At 36.9% G+C, this 18,609-nt stretch overlaps 1 protein-coding gene and 1 long non-coding RNA gene across 3 annotated transcripts in view; one reads left to right on the top strand and one right to left on the bottom strand.

The window, feature by feature from the left end:
* The window catches only part of DOK6 (docking protein 6), a 368,967-nt gene that overhangs the window by 265,013 nt on the left and 85,345 nt on the right, over positions 1–18,609 (bottom strand). The gene's annotated exons all lie outside the window — the stretch shown is intronic.
* The window catches only part of LOC141373659 (uncharacterized), a 36,264-nt gene continuing 25,716 nt past the window's right edge, over positions 8,062–18,609 (top strand). The window contains exon 1 of the long non-coding RNA XR_012379901.1: positions 8,062–8,124. This is a non-coding gene — a long non-coding RNA (uncharacterized lncRNA). The remainder of the gene's footprint in view (positions 8,125–18,609) is intronic.

Genomic DNA, 18,609 nt, shown 5'->3' on the forward strand with positions numbered 1-18,609 from the left:
TTTCTTTCTTTCTTTCTTTCTTTCTTTCTCTCTTTCTCTCTTTCCTTTCTTTTCTTTCTTTTTCTTCCTTCCTCCCTCCCTCCCTCCCTCCCTCCCTCCCTCCCTTCCTTCCTTCTTTCCATTAATACTGGCCAGATAATATAATTTCTTTGGAGCGTTCATTGTTCGTTACTCACTAGAAGACAGTGTTTCCCATGTTAAAAGACACTCTTTGGATAATTACGTAGAAGACCTCTCATAAAAACAGAATAAACAGATTAACAATGCACACACTTTCACTTTACACTTGATGCCTTTCTTAGCTTCTTATTAGCTTCAAAAAGCATCTGAAAGATGCTCTGGCTCACGTCTGTGTGTTTCTCTTTCTCTACCTGGATTGAGATGCACCTTCTCCGCGATATGATTTCTAACCACACACCTGGAAATAAGGTGTTAAATTACCCCCTCAGGTCTGCTGGTGTTCTTCCTACACATTTGTGTTTAGCACATTGTGTTCTAGTTAGTTATTTACTTGCTGGCCCCTTACTGATCTCCACTCCTACAGTAAAATACTATTAAAAACACATGTGAATACTGATTATGATATAATATCAGCATGTGGTTTGTTTGGCTTTAACTCAATTCTACGTGGGTTTATTTAGCGTTATCGATTCTGCTTTTTAAACTTTAAAAAGGTATTTATATTTTAAATAAATTTAAGGTAATAAATTTTGAAAATGCAAACATATAAGAAAAGGAAGTTTGGTACAGTGGAAAATGAATAAAACTTTGCATTAGTTTGCAAATTTGGGAGTTCCCTGGGTGAAATCTGAAATTGGTCCCTTTACATAGAGGGCAAGGAGATACCCAAAAATGAGGCAGGCCACCCCAGGTTGGAAGGTGGCAAGTTTAATGAGCAAGGGAACTCACATACAAGACTTGTCTTGGGCAACCACAAGACACGTACATCTCAGAAACACACCCCCCCACCCCTGCCGTATCTTAAAAGTTCATGGAGAAGCCTTAACGGGGTTCAGTCCCATTCAGTCCAGATGATCTCAACAACACATTGCTCTCTCAAGACCTTGTGCTTGAAACAGCTCTGCCTACAGGCAGAGTAGGTGGAAGGTACCTTCCAAGGATGGGGGAGGGTGAGGTCCAGCTCTCAGAAAACTGGTGGTGGTCTCCTCACAATGACCTCATCCAACATCTGGGTTTACATCATGGCTTTGCCATTTACTAGCTGCGCAACCTTAGACAAAATATTTAATGTCTCATGGAGAAGGGTACCTCAATGGATAGAGGGAAGAGTCACCAAGATGGGCCCACATCTTAGTGCACAGTAGGTTCTTCACACAGTCAGTTCCTCTCCCAAGCTCCTTTAAATTACAAAGTAGGTGCATTTGGCCACACATTACAAAATCATATGTAAGGACACTTTTTTTTTTAACTAATGACAATTCTAACAAAATTCAGATCCAACTATTCTGTAGCCAGAACAATTAGAGCACAATATAAGAATTTTAAAAAGTAAAAATAAATATATTGATGATCTCTGAAACTTGGACTGTTGCACCAGGAAAAGTGGACTTGGAATTCCAGCTCTGTCCCTTGTGAGAGCCATGTCACTCTGGGCAAGTCACTGAACCCCCTGAGCATGGATCCTTCTCTTAGCTTGTGGAAAATAATGCCTATATCATAAGATTGTTGTGACAGTGAATAGAAATAAAATATACAAAGCTCATGGCTTTGTAACTACAGAGGAATCATGACAGTAGTACAATGCAAAACAGACAATACTCTTAGAGGATAAAATACTCTTTGTTCAGCACATCCATAGCCATTATGGATATTTACTTATATTGTAAAAATCATATTTCTAAAGGTTTCAAGTAATTCCAATAATTATGGGAATTATGTTATATATACTATTGACAAACTTTTTAAATACTCTTGTTGAATACAAGTGAGTTCCTGTTAATTTCACAATGGATATTCTTAACCAATATGGCTATTTACATTTATTAATATGCAGCTGAAAAACACAGAAAAAAATGCATCAGTTTATTTTCTTCCTAAAATTACTCCTTCCCAAAGCAGGTGAATTAATTTTTGCCCAGGATGAATCATTTCACTCAGTCATTAGTATAAATCCCACACATTTGTATTGGAATTCAGAGTATTCTATTGTAATTACTAAGAATACAGAATATAGTTTTTTAGCCAGAACATCTTGATTTTCAGTGCACATTCTGCTATGTTTTAAATGCCTTGTCTTGCAGAAGTTATTTTAACTTCTCTAAGACCTAACTTCTTTTTCTATAAATTCAGATCAATAGACCTCATGAAGTTGCTATTTGAGGATTTAATAAGATAGCTCACAGAAAGTATCTAGAATATGTATTTGAAGCATAGTCCTCACATTATTTTCTGGAACTCTTGGGTTTTGAACACTGCTATGGATTAAATTGTGCCCCTCCTAAACTCTCATGTTGGATTCCTCGCCCCGCCCAATGTGATGGTATTGGAGATGGGGCCTCTGGAGTGTGATCAGGGTTAGATGAGGTCACGAGGGTGGGGCCCTCAGCATGGGATAAGTGCTCTTGTAAGAAGAAATCCCACAGAGTTTGCTCTCTCTTTCCCTGTGCTTCCACACACACAAAAGAAGCCATGTGAGCGCACAGTGAGCTGGTGGCCAGCTGCAAGATGGGAAGATGGCTCTCTCAAGAACCTGACCATGCTGGCATCTTGATTTTGGACTTATAACCTCCGGAACTATGAGAAAATAAGTGTCTGTTGTTTAAGCTACTTAGTCTATGGTATTTTGTCATGGCAGCCCAAGCTGACCAAGACAGATACTTTTAGATTTTGTTACTATTAGCAGAAATGGTGGTGGTTGGTAGTGGATATAGTGGTATTAGTAGTAATATTAGGTGAAAACAAGTTACATGAATTGGAATAGAAATTTGAGGAATTGGAACAGATAAAGTATCATTTGCAAATTGGGATGTATAGAGGTTTTCAATATTTATCTCCTTTTTATTAACGGATTTAGAATCCTAGTTGAAGTCGGAAGACTCTCTCTGAATGGCACTGAGACCAGATCCCTGGTAAGACAGTTTCTGTTTGTTCCTACAGAAGAATGCTTTCCCCTGTATACTTCGCACTTCATTGCTCATAGCTTAGGAACCATAATGATGTCAAATGAAGCCTTGTGATATTCATGGAAATACAGAGACACACTCACTGACTGTAATGCCCATTTTGTGTGACTACAGTTATTTTCTATTAAAATGTCAAAATGAGTCAAGTATAAGTTGGAAAGCATAAGTGTTTCCACTTTGGCACTCAGTATTACTATGGAATAAATCTGATAATGGATAATAAAGAAAAAAGAGTGGGTATTTTCATTAATATATTATCCATGTGCTATTACATTAAGAGAAGCAACCACATAAAGACAAAAATTATTGTTGAAGACTTGATTTTATAGACTGTTTACCAAACAGAGGCCCTTAAATTATTAGTTTCTTATTTTGGAATAATGTTACATTTATAAAACAGTTGCTAAAATGGTGCAGAGGGTTCCTAAATAGAATTTACCCAGCTACCTCTAATATTAACATTCTAAATAACCATGGTACATTTTTCAAAACTAAGAAATTAACATTGGTAAAATACTATCAGCTAAAGTAAAGAATTTATTTAAATATCACCAGTGTTTCCACCAATATCTTACTCTGTTTGGGGATCCAATCCAGGATACCACATTGAATTTAGTTGTCCCGTTTCGCTGGACCCCTCTGATCTTTGATAGTTTCCTAGTCTTTTTTTGCTGTTCACGATCTCAACAATTTTGAAGACTACTGACCAGGTATTTTGCACTGTGAAAATTAATACACAAAAATCTCACTTAAAATGGGAGTCAGGAGGCCAGAAGGGGGAAGCCCTCACTCACTACCATTCTAGGTCAGTTACAGACGTCCACAGGAAGAGACGCACCACCTGGCAAGACCAATACAGCTTTACCACTCCAAAAGGAGGAGGGAAAATTTCCTCCATGGGCAACTCAGCCCATGAAAAACTGCCATCACCCTGGACCCTCCGGTAGACTTGTTCAAAAGAACTCTTCCCAACTTCCTCCTTTTTCCTTATAAAGTAATGTCCCTCTCCTTTGCTGTTGGACTTGCCTGTGGCTTCGCTATAGCTTGCTTATCCTGACTTGCAAATCTTCTGCTATTCCCAAATAAACTCATTTCCTGGTAAAATAACTGGCTGTCTTACTTTTAAAGTGGACAGCGACATATCCTCAGATCTGTACCTGCGGTGAAACTGAATAAAACAAACCAACCAACCAACCTCTTTTAAAATGAAGTCAAAGGCCAGAAGGGGGAGCTCTCACACCCTACCACTCAACAAGAAGAAACACCTTGCACTCCCAATAGGAAGATGCCTGTATCTACTACCCCCAGCAGAGGACCTAGTCAGGCAACATCCCAGACAGTGAGAGAGGTCACAACTCAGCCAGTAAAGAGCCACTATACGCTGAACTCTCAGTTTACTCCAATGGACTTGTTTATTATAACAGCCCCTCCCAACAGCCCCTTTTCTTAAACTAGGTTTTCTTCTCCTTTTTTCTCTGGCCTTGCCTGTGGTTCACTATAGCTTGCTTGTCTCAAATTGTAATCCCTCTGCTATTGCCAAATAAACCCATTTTGCTGGTAAAAGAGCTGGCTGTTTCATTTTCATGGTCAACAGTACAAAGTTCCTCAATTTATGTTTGTCTCAGTAAGTTATTTTTAATGTTTCAAAATCTAATGAAAATCTCACAGTGAAGCGATTAAAAAAATCGTTTATTGGGAAAAATAACATAAACGCATCATAGTTATTTGGACTAGTTCTATTTTGATAGCGATCTAGTTGAATTGTTAAAGTACTAAAAGAATAATTTAATAAATGCTAATAAAGGCAGAGGTTTTTCGTTCTATTTTCTTGTTTGATGCAGATTTTCAAAACGTTTTGCTTTGTCATCAGAGTAAATAGTAAAAAGGGCCCTGGTGCTGAGACTTTGTGAATATCACTGTGTGTCAACGTGAAGTCAAATTCAGCATGAATCAGCATTCTAAAAACAACCTTCATACTAGCAGCATAAATCAGTAGCAGCATGAGGGAGTCACTTCTTTGTTACTGTTCATCACACAGGATTTTAATAGTGAACTATGTTCTGCTTTAGGCCCTAGAAGTGATGCCTTATATAATAAGCATGTTGGAGAAATTCCAGGGAAGAGCAGCAAAAATGCCTGTTTGAACCCAGGAAATCACGCCTCTGAGGGGAAAATAAATAAATAAATAAATAAATAAATAAATAAATAAAGGGGTAGGTTTTATTTTTGCTTACAAATGAAAGGTATGAATTCTTCAAGTACATGAAAAAGAATCACATAAATGAAATTAGGTACCTTATTTTTATTTTTGTCCCTCGAGACTAAATAAATAAACGCCCTTCATTAAGCAGTATGTGGGAGGGGATGGTGCAGTCTCTTCTGAAGATGCAGGGACCATTTGGCTGGTTAGCAACGGAACTTACTGCCTGCAAGAAGATGAACTTTCCTCCTGTTCTGTCCCTTAGCTGATAACACTCTTGCCTGTCCCCATCATGGCTCAGGAAGCTGCTTCACTCTCTCCTGAGGGATTGACTGATTTCACCTTCTCTTTCAGAGTTATCTCCCAAACGTGCCCATTGTCTCACTAAACAGGTACTGGGTACGCTTCAGATTTTCCTTCTAGAAAATTCCACGTTGTTGCCAGGACTCCAGAAATCCCCATGATCCCCGGATGTTCCACAGCCTCACTTTTCCACTGCATGAGCCAGCTGACCAGCTTGCCATAATTTAAATACCCTCTTAATTCCTTTCTATCTGATGGAAACACTTTCATCTCATAGCAATCCTTTTTCCTTAGTGCTTTCTCTTTTCAAGGTGATTTTACACAAAGGACATCCTTTTTCCATTTAGGACTCACTGTGAAATAAATGGTGATTTCCTGGCTTTAGTTCATAGCCATAACTATGTTATTTAGCTAGGACTCATTCACAAGCTCTACCTTAACCCGAAGTCGGATATAATGGACCTTTTCCATCATGTTGACCTCTTCACTTCAAATAGGATTGGGTTAGAAACTTGGAAGAATTTGACTGCAGACACTGTTAAACCTGAAGGTCCACTGCACTAAATAAAGGAAGTCACAAAAACTTCATGTCTGGAAATTTCCAATTATACGATCGAGCTTTAACCAGGTTGATATGCTGTACTTTTTTGCTTATTGATTTGTAGGAATTTAAAAATGTATTTTAATCTTAAGTCCTTTATCAGGTAGATGAGTTGGAAATACGTTTTGTAGCTTGACTTTTCACTTTTTTATAGTTTAATTTTTCATGAAAAAGTTTTTAATTTTAACAGTCAATTTTGTCATCTATTTCCTTTACAGCAGTATGTTTATGGCTTGTTTATTAATAGAAATGCATAATCCACTTACATTTATGTGGTTACCGATACTTTTGAATTTTTTACCATCTCATTTTTTTGTTTCCCTTTTTAATAATTTACTCTTTTCCTACTTTGTAATGGATTAGTAAGATTTCTTGGAGTGGCTCCTCCTTTTTCCCGAGCAGCCTTGGAAACTCTTCATCCCACTCCTTACAAATATCCATCTAGTTGACAAGTACATTTAATCACTCATGCATAACATCTCTCCCTTACTTTTCACTTTCTCTACTAAAAACTGATGGGATCTCACTTTAAGAAATACTGTTCTAGTGGCCTCCCATCTGATCCCTACCTTCACATTGTTTTATTCCACTACAAATTATACACTATTGCACAGGAAATGTCTTAAAGCACAGGTCTGGCCATATATTTCTTTGGACCAACCAAACCAACAACAACAAACCTTTAAATGCTTCACCATTGCTCACTGCTTATAAAAGAAATCTTGAATCCTGAAGCTTGCCATTCAAGAACTTTCATGAACTAATCACAAAGTCTAATGAAATACTTGTCAATTCTCCCATTAAATCCTCTCCTTAAGGGCACCTGGGTGGCTCAGTTGGTTAAGCTTCTGCCTTCAGCTCAGGCCATGATTCCAGGGTCCTGGGATTGAGCCCCGCATCCGGCTCCCTGCTCAGTGGGGAATCTGCTCCTCCCTCTCCCTCTGTCTCCTCCCACCTGCTCATGTTCTGTCTTGCTCTCAAATAAATAAGATCTTTAAAAAAAAAAAAAAACCTCTCCTTAAAAACTGCATTGGTTTACTCATTACCCCCTTGAATATATTTGCTTTTGTTTCTTTGTTTGCATCATATTCTTTATCTGAAATCCCCTTATTTTTTTTAAAGATTTTATTTATTTATTTGACAGAGAGAGACACAGCGAGAGAGGGAACACAAGCAGGGGGAGTGGGAGAGGGAGAGGCAGGCTTCCCGCGGAGCAGGGAGCCCAATATGGGGCTCCATCCCAGGACCCTGGGATCATGACCTGAGCCGAAGGCAGACGCCTAACAACAGAGCCACCCAGGCGCCACTCCCCCCTTATTTTTCAATTCACGCTCTTTAGAATCCTACCTACCTTTTGAATCCTATCTTGTCTTACTTCTCTCATGGAGATTTCCCAGATCAAACCCGTGAAAAGGGATGTCTCTTTACCCTGGGTTCCTTTATAATTTGTTCTTTGCTGTCTTTTGAAAATTCATCTCCCTTATTGGATTGTAATCTCCTTCAGAGAAGGAGCTATGCTTTCTATATCACTGTATTCCTCTCCCATCCCTAAACTCATTCATAGCAAAGTGACTACTTGAAAATTGTTGGATTAATAAATCAATACCTTATATGTATACACAGTAGTCTCCCTTATGCCTGGTTTTACTTTCTGTGATTTGAGTTACCCAGCCATGGTCCAGACGCAAGTAATCTCCCTTACGACATATCCTCAGGAGGTCAATGGTAGCCTAAGCTACGTCACAATGCCTAAGTCGTCCACCTGACTTCAACTCAACGTCACCTGACTTCAACTCAACGTCACCTGACTTCAACTCAACGGGTAACCATTTTATCATCTCACCTCATCACAAGAAGGATGAGTATTGTACAATAAGGTATTTTGAGAAAGACCACATTCATAAACGTTTTACTACAGTGTCCTGTTATAACTGCTATATTTTATTAATAGTTATTGTTGTTAACCTCTTACTGTGCCCCTTTATAAATTAAACTTCATTGCAGGAAGAAACTGAATATACATAGGGTTAGATACTCTCTGTGGTTTTGGAACCCACTGGGGGCCTTGGAATGTATCCCCCATGGTTAAGGGGGACTACTGTAGTCTTACCATATCCAAGGTGGGCACTTACTCTAGACCACACATTGGTCTAAATATTTAAAGTGTATTAACTCATTTCATCCACAAAACAATGCTTTTTGGCTCTACCATTGCATTGTGTTACACATGACAGAGGCACAGAAATGTTAAAAAGAAAAAACACACTAACAGATATAGAACCAAATCCTGATAATCTAGCTTCAGAGCCTATATTTGTAATGACTACATTACCTCCTCATGCATCATGTCTTTTGAGTCTTAAACAAGCAAGGTATCTATCAATGTATTGATTTTATTTTTTATTTTTTATTTTTTAAGATTTTATTTATTTGAGAGAGAGAGAATGACAGATAGAAAGCACGAGAGGGAAGAGGGTCAGAGGGAGAAGCAGACTCCCTGCTGAGCAGGGAGCCCGATGTGGGACTCGATCCCGGGACTCCAGGATCACGACCCGAGCCGAAGGCAGTTGCTCAACCAACTGAGCCACCCAGGCGCCCTCAATGTATTGATTTTAAAGATGGGAAAACGTACACCAATACAGGAAGACAGGCTGAATTTCTCCAGGGATAAAATACTGGGCCTGGCAGGGTTGTTGGTGGTGGTGGGAGGGATGCGAAAAACAAAGAAAAGGGCTAAAAGAGAGGTGCTATACATTTGTCTGTTTCTGTATTATTATTAATTTTTTTTAAAGTCACCTATGTGTGGGAAATGCCTCTTTCTCAGTCTTGGCTCACACACCCCTTCCCATTTGTTTTTTGTTCACCTAAATCATACAGAAACATGTCCTAAGTATCTACAAGAAAGTCATGGTTCTCAAGACCTGGAAACCAGACAGTGAACCAGAATCACCCATTTATTCTGATATACTGAAAATTTCAACACAGTTGCAATACCACAAGTCCTAAAACTCAGTAGACAGAAGAGACCAAAATAGAAAAAGAGAGGGTTTGCAACTTTACTTTCCTCCTTCTGAAACCTCAGGAACCTAAGGCCAACACTGGGTTTGTTGGTGATTAAAACCACAAAGAGATCTTTTATCCACGTGCTTATTTATAAATAAATTCTTGCCCCCAAACAGATCCAAAACAGGACCTCCAAAGTACCGTTTTGAACAAGGTTTGTATCCTTGCATTTTAAATACACAAATCTTGTGCAGTAATAAGTGATTTAAAAAAATCAGGAGTAAAATAAAATGTCAAGATCTAAACTAAATGGTATTTGTGAGCATGGGCACCTTGAAGCCTGAGGCCCTAATCCCCACTCAGTAGCAAGACAGAAGCGTCTCACCTCCTAGCATGAAAAAGACTTGAAAGCTCTGGGAGTTCCAAAGGCAGAGAAGAACTAGCTTAGAGCATGACTGCTTTCAAATGTCTAAAGCTCCCGTGAAATGCACCATCTTCAGCAAGAGTTTTCACTCAGAAAGGAAGTGAATTTTTTTGCAAAAAGTACACAGTGTTTCTTCTTCACTTTACATTTTCGTATCATTTCCCACAATTTAGTTTTGGCCACTGTTCAAAAAATGTACTGGCTTTCTGTTTAGAGCTACATAATTCAATTTGGGTGCTTTGTTGTAGTATTATTCTAATTTGATGGTTTAGCCTGACCTTTTCTCTTGGGTCAGCATTCTGGGCATTGTTTCTATCAGACGTGAATAATAATAAGTAGCAGCTTAAGTTCTTATTATGGCCCTCACTGTTCTGAGGGATTTATAAATATTAACATAGTTTAAAACACACCCAAACCCAATGAGGTAGGCAATATAATTAACCTTCCTTACAGAATGGGACACACAGGTGGAAAAGTTAAGTAACTTACTGAAAGTTTGGCACAATACTAAACATGGCTATAGTTTGCTCAGTTGGCTTCCTTCCTCTGCTGTCTCTCTAAGCTATTCTGCATGCTGCCATCAAAATAACCATACTAACAATTTCTCCATTTCATGACACTTTTGACGGATTCTGTTGGCATACAGGTAAATTCTAACAACATAAAGCTAGCATCCAAAGCCTTCCACACAATCCCTACCCCAACTTCTCCAGCTACCCCCACTTCTTTTTATTCAAACCAAACCCTCTAGGGACTCACAATGACTTGCCAATATTCTTTTTTTTTTAAACAGCTTTATTAAGGTATCACTAACAAAAATTGTATATATCAGTGGTGTACAACTTCATGTTTTGATATATATGTATAAACTGTGAAATGATCACCCTTATCCAGATAATTAATATATCTATCACCTCACAGTGATCATTTTCTTCTATTTTGTTGTTGTTGTGAAAACACTTAAGATCTACTGTCTTAGCAAATTTCAAGGATACAATACAGTATCCTTAACCATAGTCGCTATTCTGTATATTCAAAACTTTTCTTTGTGCTTTCCAAATGTCCTGACATCTGGACAAACTGATAACTTTTTCCTATCAATGTAATACTTAGTTTTCAAGGAAGGAAATTTTGGGTAGATCAACCTTATCTGCTCATCATAATGCCTTGGCTTCAAATTACAAAAATATGACCCATCATTCCCACATTCCAAAATTTGATCCACAGATTCATCTGCATTCATAACAATGCTATGTGTGCATGTAAGGTATATAGATTGCAGAACTGCTGATAGGAGCAAAATATTAGAAGTAATACCAATACCCATTTATAAGGTAATTCTTAAGCTATGATACATCTACACAATGGAATAAGAAAGCTTTCTAGGTCCTGATGGGAAAATATCTGTAGGTATACATTTTGGATGAGAAGAAAAAAATTAAAAAGATATAGCCATATTTTCTTGGATCTCTGTAAGAAACACTAGAACTACAAAGAAGAACTTTAAAAACTGGTTTCTAGGGTGCCTGGGTGGCTAAGTCAGTTAAGCAGCTGCCTTTGGCCACGGTCATGATCCCAGGGTCCTGGGACTGAACCCTGCATCAGGCTCCCTATTTGGCGGAGAGCCTGCTTCTCCCTCTCCCTCTGTCTGCCACTCTGCCTTCTTGTGCTCTCTCTCTCTCTGTTAAATAAATAAATAAAAATCTTAAAAAAATCGGTTTCTACTACAGGATTGAGGAGGAGGGTCTACGATGATGAGGGTAGGAGAGAAGCTTCTTAATTTATAAATTGTGTGCCAGTAATATTCCTTACCTGTCTGGCAAGGAATATGAAAATGTGACCAACAAGTGTTTTATGTTTTTCAGAGATATTTTTGCCTTTAAAAGAAAATTTAGGGGCACCTGGGTGGCTCAGTTGGTTGTCTTCAGCTCAGGTCACGATCCTGGGGTCCTGGGATCGAGCCCTGCATTGGGCTCTGTGCTCAGCCGGGAGTTTGCTTCTCCCTTTCTCTCTGCTCCTCCCCCCCCTCAACTCGTGGGTTCTTGCCCTCTCTCTCTCAAATAAATAAATAAAATCCTTAAAAAAAAAGAAAATTTACATGGACAGACATTAAAGATTCTTGGTCACATTTGTGTTTTAGAATGGTTAACTCTGGCGGTGGGGGTGTAGAGTAGGTTGATGAGGAAAAGCCTGAAGCTGGGGGATCCCTTAGCTCTCTTTGCTCCTAATAACAGTTAATACACATTAAACAACTTTGAATGTCAATCACTCTGTCACTTAGTCTTCACATCAAGACTGTGTGGTAGCTACTCTTATTTCCATTTTACTGAGGATGCAGCTGAGGCTCAGGGAAACTACTAGCCTAGCAGGACCAAGGACAGCATCTGCATGGGGGAGGTGCCGGTGTGGGGGCAGAAGGAAGGAGGGGGAGGGCTGACGTTTAACGGAAATGGAGAGATAGGATTCGGAGGAAGACAATCAGAAAGGCAACAAGGTAACTAGAGAGTGAAGCATCCCAGTGATTAAGCGTAGGAATACCAAGATGGCCTAGAAAGGGACAAATGAATTATCTAGGATGCAGATTTTAAGTATTCCTAAGGGAGAAAATTAAAGACAATATGTAGCCTGCTTAAAAAAAAAAAATGACACTAAAAATGAGACACCAGGTCCATGGTGGTCTCTGTTGCAATCTAGATGCCTAGGACTTGCTATAAGGCTTCTGTTTCTCCTCACTCTTTCCATATCTATCTTTCACGTATGTTCTCATATATCAAAATAACATTTCTATTCTCAAAATGCATTTTTCCGACTAAGAAGATACATGGGAAAAGAGACTACCTACCTAGTATTTCAATAAAATAATGATAGCCCTGTAACTTTACGGTATTTTTCATATGTCACAATCATAAAACATCAAATTGAACATGACAGTTTTATTTTAAAATCTCTGCTTAGATACAAGTCCTTCTTTAAAATCCTTCAAGCATGACTTTGGAAAAAATAATAATACAGAAAGCTTTCTAAGGAGCTTATTTTTACTGGAAGCCATATCTCTGATACATCTTGGACACGTTGGACTATAATGTCAATACACTTTTAAGACATACTGCTGTCAAAATCATATAAAAGCAGAGAGAATCTCCTCCGCAAAAGAGATTTTATCGGCATCTTGGCCAGGTAATATTGATGATATCTTTGAAATGTGTTTACCAGATATAGGTCATAAATTATTCCTTGTTCAAAAACATAAAATCAGGAGTAGAAGTTTCCATGTTTGTGTAAAATTCACCCTCTTCTAGACACAAAGGAATAGCTCTTCTTAATATGTGTTACTATAGTAAGTGCTCAATAATTAGCTGGTTGCATAGATTCCTAATTGCAGTTCAATCAGCAGAGCACTTGATAGATGCCACTGTGCTAGATGCTGGAAAATTTGACAATGAGTAAATCTGGACTTGAAGGACCTTGCAGCCTAGTGGGGCGGACCAGCACACACACAAAAATAAATTTCTTTGAAGAAAGCACCATGACAGCAGTACTCTCAGGGTGGTCTGTGACCAAGAGGGGCACCTGACACAAGCCTGGGGAGGCAAGGCTGAACGAAGAAAGGGAGATTCAGTTAACAAGGCAACATCAGAGTCAGAAAGCAGAAGCAAGTCCAACATTCCAAAGTCTTCCATACACTCAAAGGGAGATACTCCTTATGAATCATTTTATCTGTCATTACTTGAATAGGATTTAAATGCTTCTTTCTTGTATGTTAGTGTGTATATCTTTTTGTCTGCATGGTATTTTTGATGGATTAATTAAGGGTATATGAAACTAATTCCTTGTTTCTTCAATCACTAACCAGCTAAATGATACTGGACAGCTCTCTGAACCACTTGGGCTTTCTTATTCTTTCCTGTAAAATGTAAAACGGAATTGAACTACATCACTATTAAGAGTCCTTTTTAATTTTTTTTATTAAGAGTCTTTTTAAAACAAAAATCACTGTGATGTATTGTGGATACATTTGAATACAGAGGCCATATCTCTACCTTTTGCTGTTCAAATTTAAGAATAAGTAAGAATAATGATATGATAATTTTTACAAACATAATGATATCTATATTAACCATAAAACTTCAAATGCCATCAAGGTGCAAAGACAGAAAGTCTTCCACCAACTGAAAATAACTAATAATTATTAAAATAAGCAACATTCTATATAGATTCTCTCTTCATGTACATGGATAAATGGATGGGTAGTCAGAGTTAATTTTATAAAAATGAGATATATTTAGTAAATCTATATTTTATAAGAGCAAAATATTCATTTCACTCCTCCATTTTAACATCATATATTTAGCAATTTGTACTCTATTAGTCACATTTGTACATATCAACTGCTATGGCATTTCTTTTGCATTCTGCTCCTAACTGAGTAAATTATCTAAAGATAAATGGATTCGATGCTTACTTACCAAGTCTCTTTAGCACAGATTCTCTATTCCTGGGGTTATCAGACTCATGCGTTTCAGTGGACCAGACTTCATCGCCAAGTTACTTAAGAAGAATTTGCAGTGTATTCCTTGAGTTCTTACATCCTTAAATACAGCCACATGTCTTCTTTATATTCACTGACTATTTGGCTGAATTAAATTTCTTTTTTTTAAGATTTTATTTATTTATTTGACAGAGAGAGATAGCGAGAGCAGGAACACAAGCAGGGGGAGTGGGAGAGGGAGAAGCAGGCTTCCCACTGAGCAGGGAGCCCGATGCGGGGCTTGATCCCAAGACTCTGGGATTATGACCTGAGCTGAAGGCAGACGCTTAACGACTGAGCCACCCAGGTGCCCTGGCTGAATTAAATTTCTTGGTAAACGCTTGATTCTGTGAAACCTTGTAGACACTGTGCTGATTATGCAGATATTGAGTCTGGCGCTGGTCCTTTCCCTGTCATCGCCATTTATTTTTGGCAGGATTTTGTATTTCATTATTATTTTTCAAGAATTCTTTCGAGGTGTTATAAATCCTAAGATCTTTCATGTTTCTGAAGGTATGTCTGTTGCACTGACATTTGGATGAAGATTTGGTCAAGCATGATATTTTTTGGGTAGCATTTCCTATCACTCAGAACTCTGTAGGTATTGATAAATTATTTTATGGAACCCAGAGTTTTATTAAAATATTTGAAGCTCATCTGAATGATCACATTCTAAGTCATTTTCTTTTCTGTTTGGAAATCTGAAGCACTCCAAATATTTAGTTTTTAAATAATATTTAAGAAAAGTTGAAGTATTATATTTAATAACAAAACATAGATGTAATATTGTTAAAATCAGGAACATGATGAGAATGTTTATTATATATGAAATATATATAAACTTCCTAGCAAGTTCATTAATCAAGAAGAAAAGAAAGACTATATAGGGTTAGAAAGATGTAAAAGAAACCAAAATTGTCATTAGTTATGGAAATTTTATTGCCTACATTTAAAAAGCCAAGTGAGTCATATCAAATTATTATAATATAGAGATTGCAGCAGGTCAACCAACCATAAAATGAGTACATGGTAATCAATTGCTTTCTAATTCACCAGCAGCAAGATGGAGAAAATATGAGAGTAAAATATATGTCTTATAATGGCATTGAAAATATAAAACAGGAATAAATCTAAGAAAAGGAATTAAGACCATTATGGAGAAAATATCTAACTTTTTGGAAAGACATTAAAGTCCTAAGGAAATGAGATATATGAGCAATATAACGATTCGCATTGATTCTCCTCCCACTAATCTATAAATGTAATTTCAACCTAAACCCCATAAGGTATTTTGTGCAACTCTGCAAATCTAAAATCGTGGCAGATGCTGAAGAAGAATGAGGGAAAGGTTTTTCCCTTTCTGATATGAAGACTTTTAATAATTAAGACTGCGGTATTGATGCTGTGATAGATAAAGGGAGAAGTAGAAACTATTATGGAGTGCAGAAGCTAGAATACACACACGTGGAATACTGATATATGACCGAGCTGGAATTCAGAACAAAGGAATAAAAGCTACTCAATAAATGGTACTGGGAAAATTTGTTATTCATATGAAAAAAAAAGAACAAATTTTATTCCAACCTCTCACTGGTCCCCCCATCCTCTGGTCTCCAAGCATCTGCTGGTAATCAAATATTTCTATCAAAGCATAAGAACCAATGATGTAGGAATTATAAAAGGAAGATAATTTCCTTGACTTTCAAACCAAGGAAGAAATAAAGGATGCAAATGAAGCAGTTTATTTTATAACAATCTAAGCTATAAGCTATGACTTAAATTTAAGTACTTTACTTGTCTACTGGGTACTAAAAACAAAATATGGAATGCCTTCTAATATGGACTTCTCATAGTCATCATTTAAATAGAACAATTACTGAAGTTCTTTTCCTGTAGTTGTCAAGTTAATGATTATATTTGCATAATATGAATCTATCCCCTTTTTATACTTTTCTGTGACATAATACCTAGTCCCTTAGTTTTATTCAATTTGACCAAATAAAAATTCTATGTTAGTTGTGCCTTACTCTGGATATAGAAGACATGACAAGACACCCTAAAAATAATTTTTTAGAAGATAGTGGGGACACAAACGAAAAGGGCCGAAAAAGAAGGAAAACTGTCAGAATAACTTTTGAGTTAATATTGGAATTATGTTAGTAATGAACAATATCATAAGTAAGTTCATTTAAACATATATCATTTAAAATATACATTAAATTTGAAGCAGCTTCCACATAATGTAGAGGACTGAGTGTTTTGTTTCAGTAATTGATCATTTTTTTCTGGAGGAGGATAAAATTGAGTTAATGTAACTAAGCAAATGATATCTTTTTTTTTTAAGGAACAGACAAATACTGTTATTTCTCCTAATTTTCTTCAGTGTCACAAATGTCACCTTTCAAAATAACTGTGTTCATTTGATCCCAAAAGAACAGACATGAAAGTTGATGGTTTCTTATAAAGCTGTTTGCTGAGAAAACAATGCATATATTTATGAATATCTAGCCACCACTGAAACTTGATTTTTAAACAATTTTATTTCCATAAATATCTTGAAGTTATTAACAATGAATACTCATTTACAAAATATTGCCTAATTTGTTAAGAAAACCATTATCTAAACTTATTAGATTAGATTTTTGTATGGTTAAATATATTTTGACCAGCATTGGTAGGGAAAAATTTTATTTTATTACTTTTTTATAAAATGAAAAAATGGTCTTTTTTGGTTAACAGATATTGTCTCATGCAGAATCATAAAAGTATTGCTATGTAGACTGAAATGATATTAAGAATTCTGCCAATATGTCTAAATAAATGCTCTTCTTCCCCATGGCATTGACTGTAAATTGGAAGAAGGGGTCAAATACAAAAGAGTGCTCTCAAGTATTACCAAATTTTAATAGAGACCTAGGAGATGTACTTCTAAATGAAACAACTTAATGCGTTCAACATAATGACAATATTTGACTGAGAATGAAAATACTATGATATGAATGAAGAAGAGGGGGAAAAATACAGATGGGTGGTATCCAGGGGTTTAAATTATGAAATAATGAAGAGATCCCATGAGAACAAAGGGAACGAGAATAACATGGGGAAGGGGGGAGCAGTTGGAGCACCAAATTGATCTGTACATGCCGGACGTCATGAGGTCTATTTGGTATTGAAAACATATGTAATACAAGAAGCAAAATAGGGAGTGAGAGACATACAGAACTCATCATTATCTTGATGAGAAATTACCTCCTCTCCTACCAATGGGAAAAGTGACTAGCATATGCAGAGGCAAAATTAAATTCTGTAATACTCTCCATTTCTGTTTTATCATAAGCCAAAACTCTGAATTGGAAATGACTACATGATTAATCTCAAATCATCTGGGATAAATTTCCATGTAATTTCTATTGACTAAATGTACTTGGGTAGATGATACTGCAGTTTAACCTATTTAAGTCTGGGACAAATAGTACGGCCTGGATTAAAATCACTAAGAAAATTAACAAATTTTGGGGACACCTGGGTGGCACAGCTAAACATCTGACTCTTGGTTTTTGTTAAGGTCGTGATCTCATGGTTGTGGCGTCAAGCCCCATATTGGGCTCTGCACTCAGTGCAGAGTCTACCCGAGATTCTCTCTCTCCTGCTCCCTCTGCCCCTCCTGCTCATTGTCTCCCTCTGAAATAAATAAATCTTTGAAAAAAAATTAGCAAGTTTTCATGTTTACATCTCAAACAAAGAGAATTTGCTTCCTTACCAAATTACTGTAAGAGCAAAAATATTGAGCTTATTAATGGCCAACTAAGAAACAAAATTTGGCATACATTTCAATGGCCTCAGCTTAAATTAATATTAAACTATAAAATCAGCAGGTTAATCCATTTTTGTTTGTTCAAGTTCTTACTTAAATTCCAGTTAGTTAATATATAGTGTAATATTGGTTTCAGGAGTAGAATTTAGTGATTCATCACTTACATACAACACCCAGTGCTTCTCGCGGTGCCCTCCTTAATACCCATCACCTATTTAATGCATCCCCCTGCCCACTACCTCTCCAGAATCCTCTGTTATCTCTTGTTAAGAGTCTGTTTTATGGTTTGCCTCTTTCTTTTTCTCCCCCATGTTCATCTGTTTCATTTCTTAAATTCCACATATGAGTGAAATCCTATGGTATTTGTCTTTCTCTGACTGACTTATTTTGCTTCGCATAATGCCCTCTAGTTCCATCCACATCATTGCAAATGGCAAGATTTCGTTTTTTTTTTTTGATGGCTGAGTAATATTCTGTTATGTATATTCCATTATATATATGATATATAGATATGAGATATATCTAAATATATATTATATATATAAAGGATGGAGATATATATATATATATATATATATATATATATATATATA

Source organism: Callorhinus ursinus, unplaced genomic scaffold (genome assembly GCF_003265705.2).
Source record: "Callorhinus ursinus isolate GAN/ISIS: 27379988/994484 unplaced genomic scaffold, GSC_fseal_2.0 scaffold11, whole genome shotgun sequence".
NCBI lineage: Eukaryota > Metazoa > Chordata > Mammalia > Carnivora > Otariidae > Callorhinus > Callorhinus ursinus.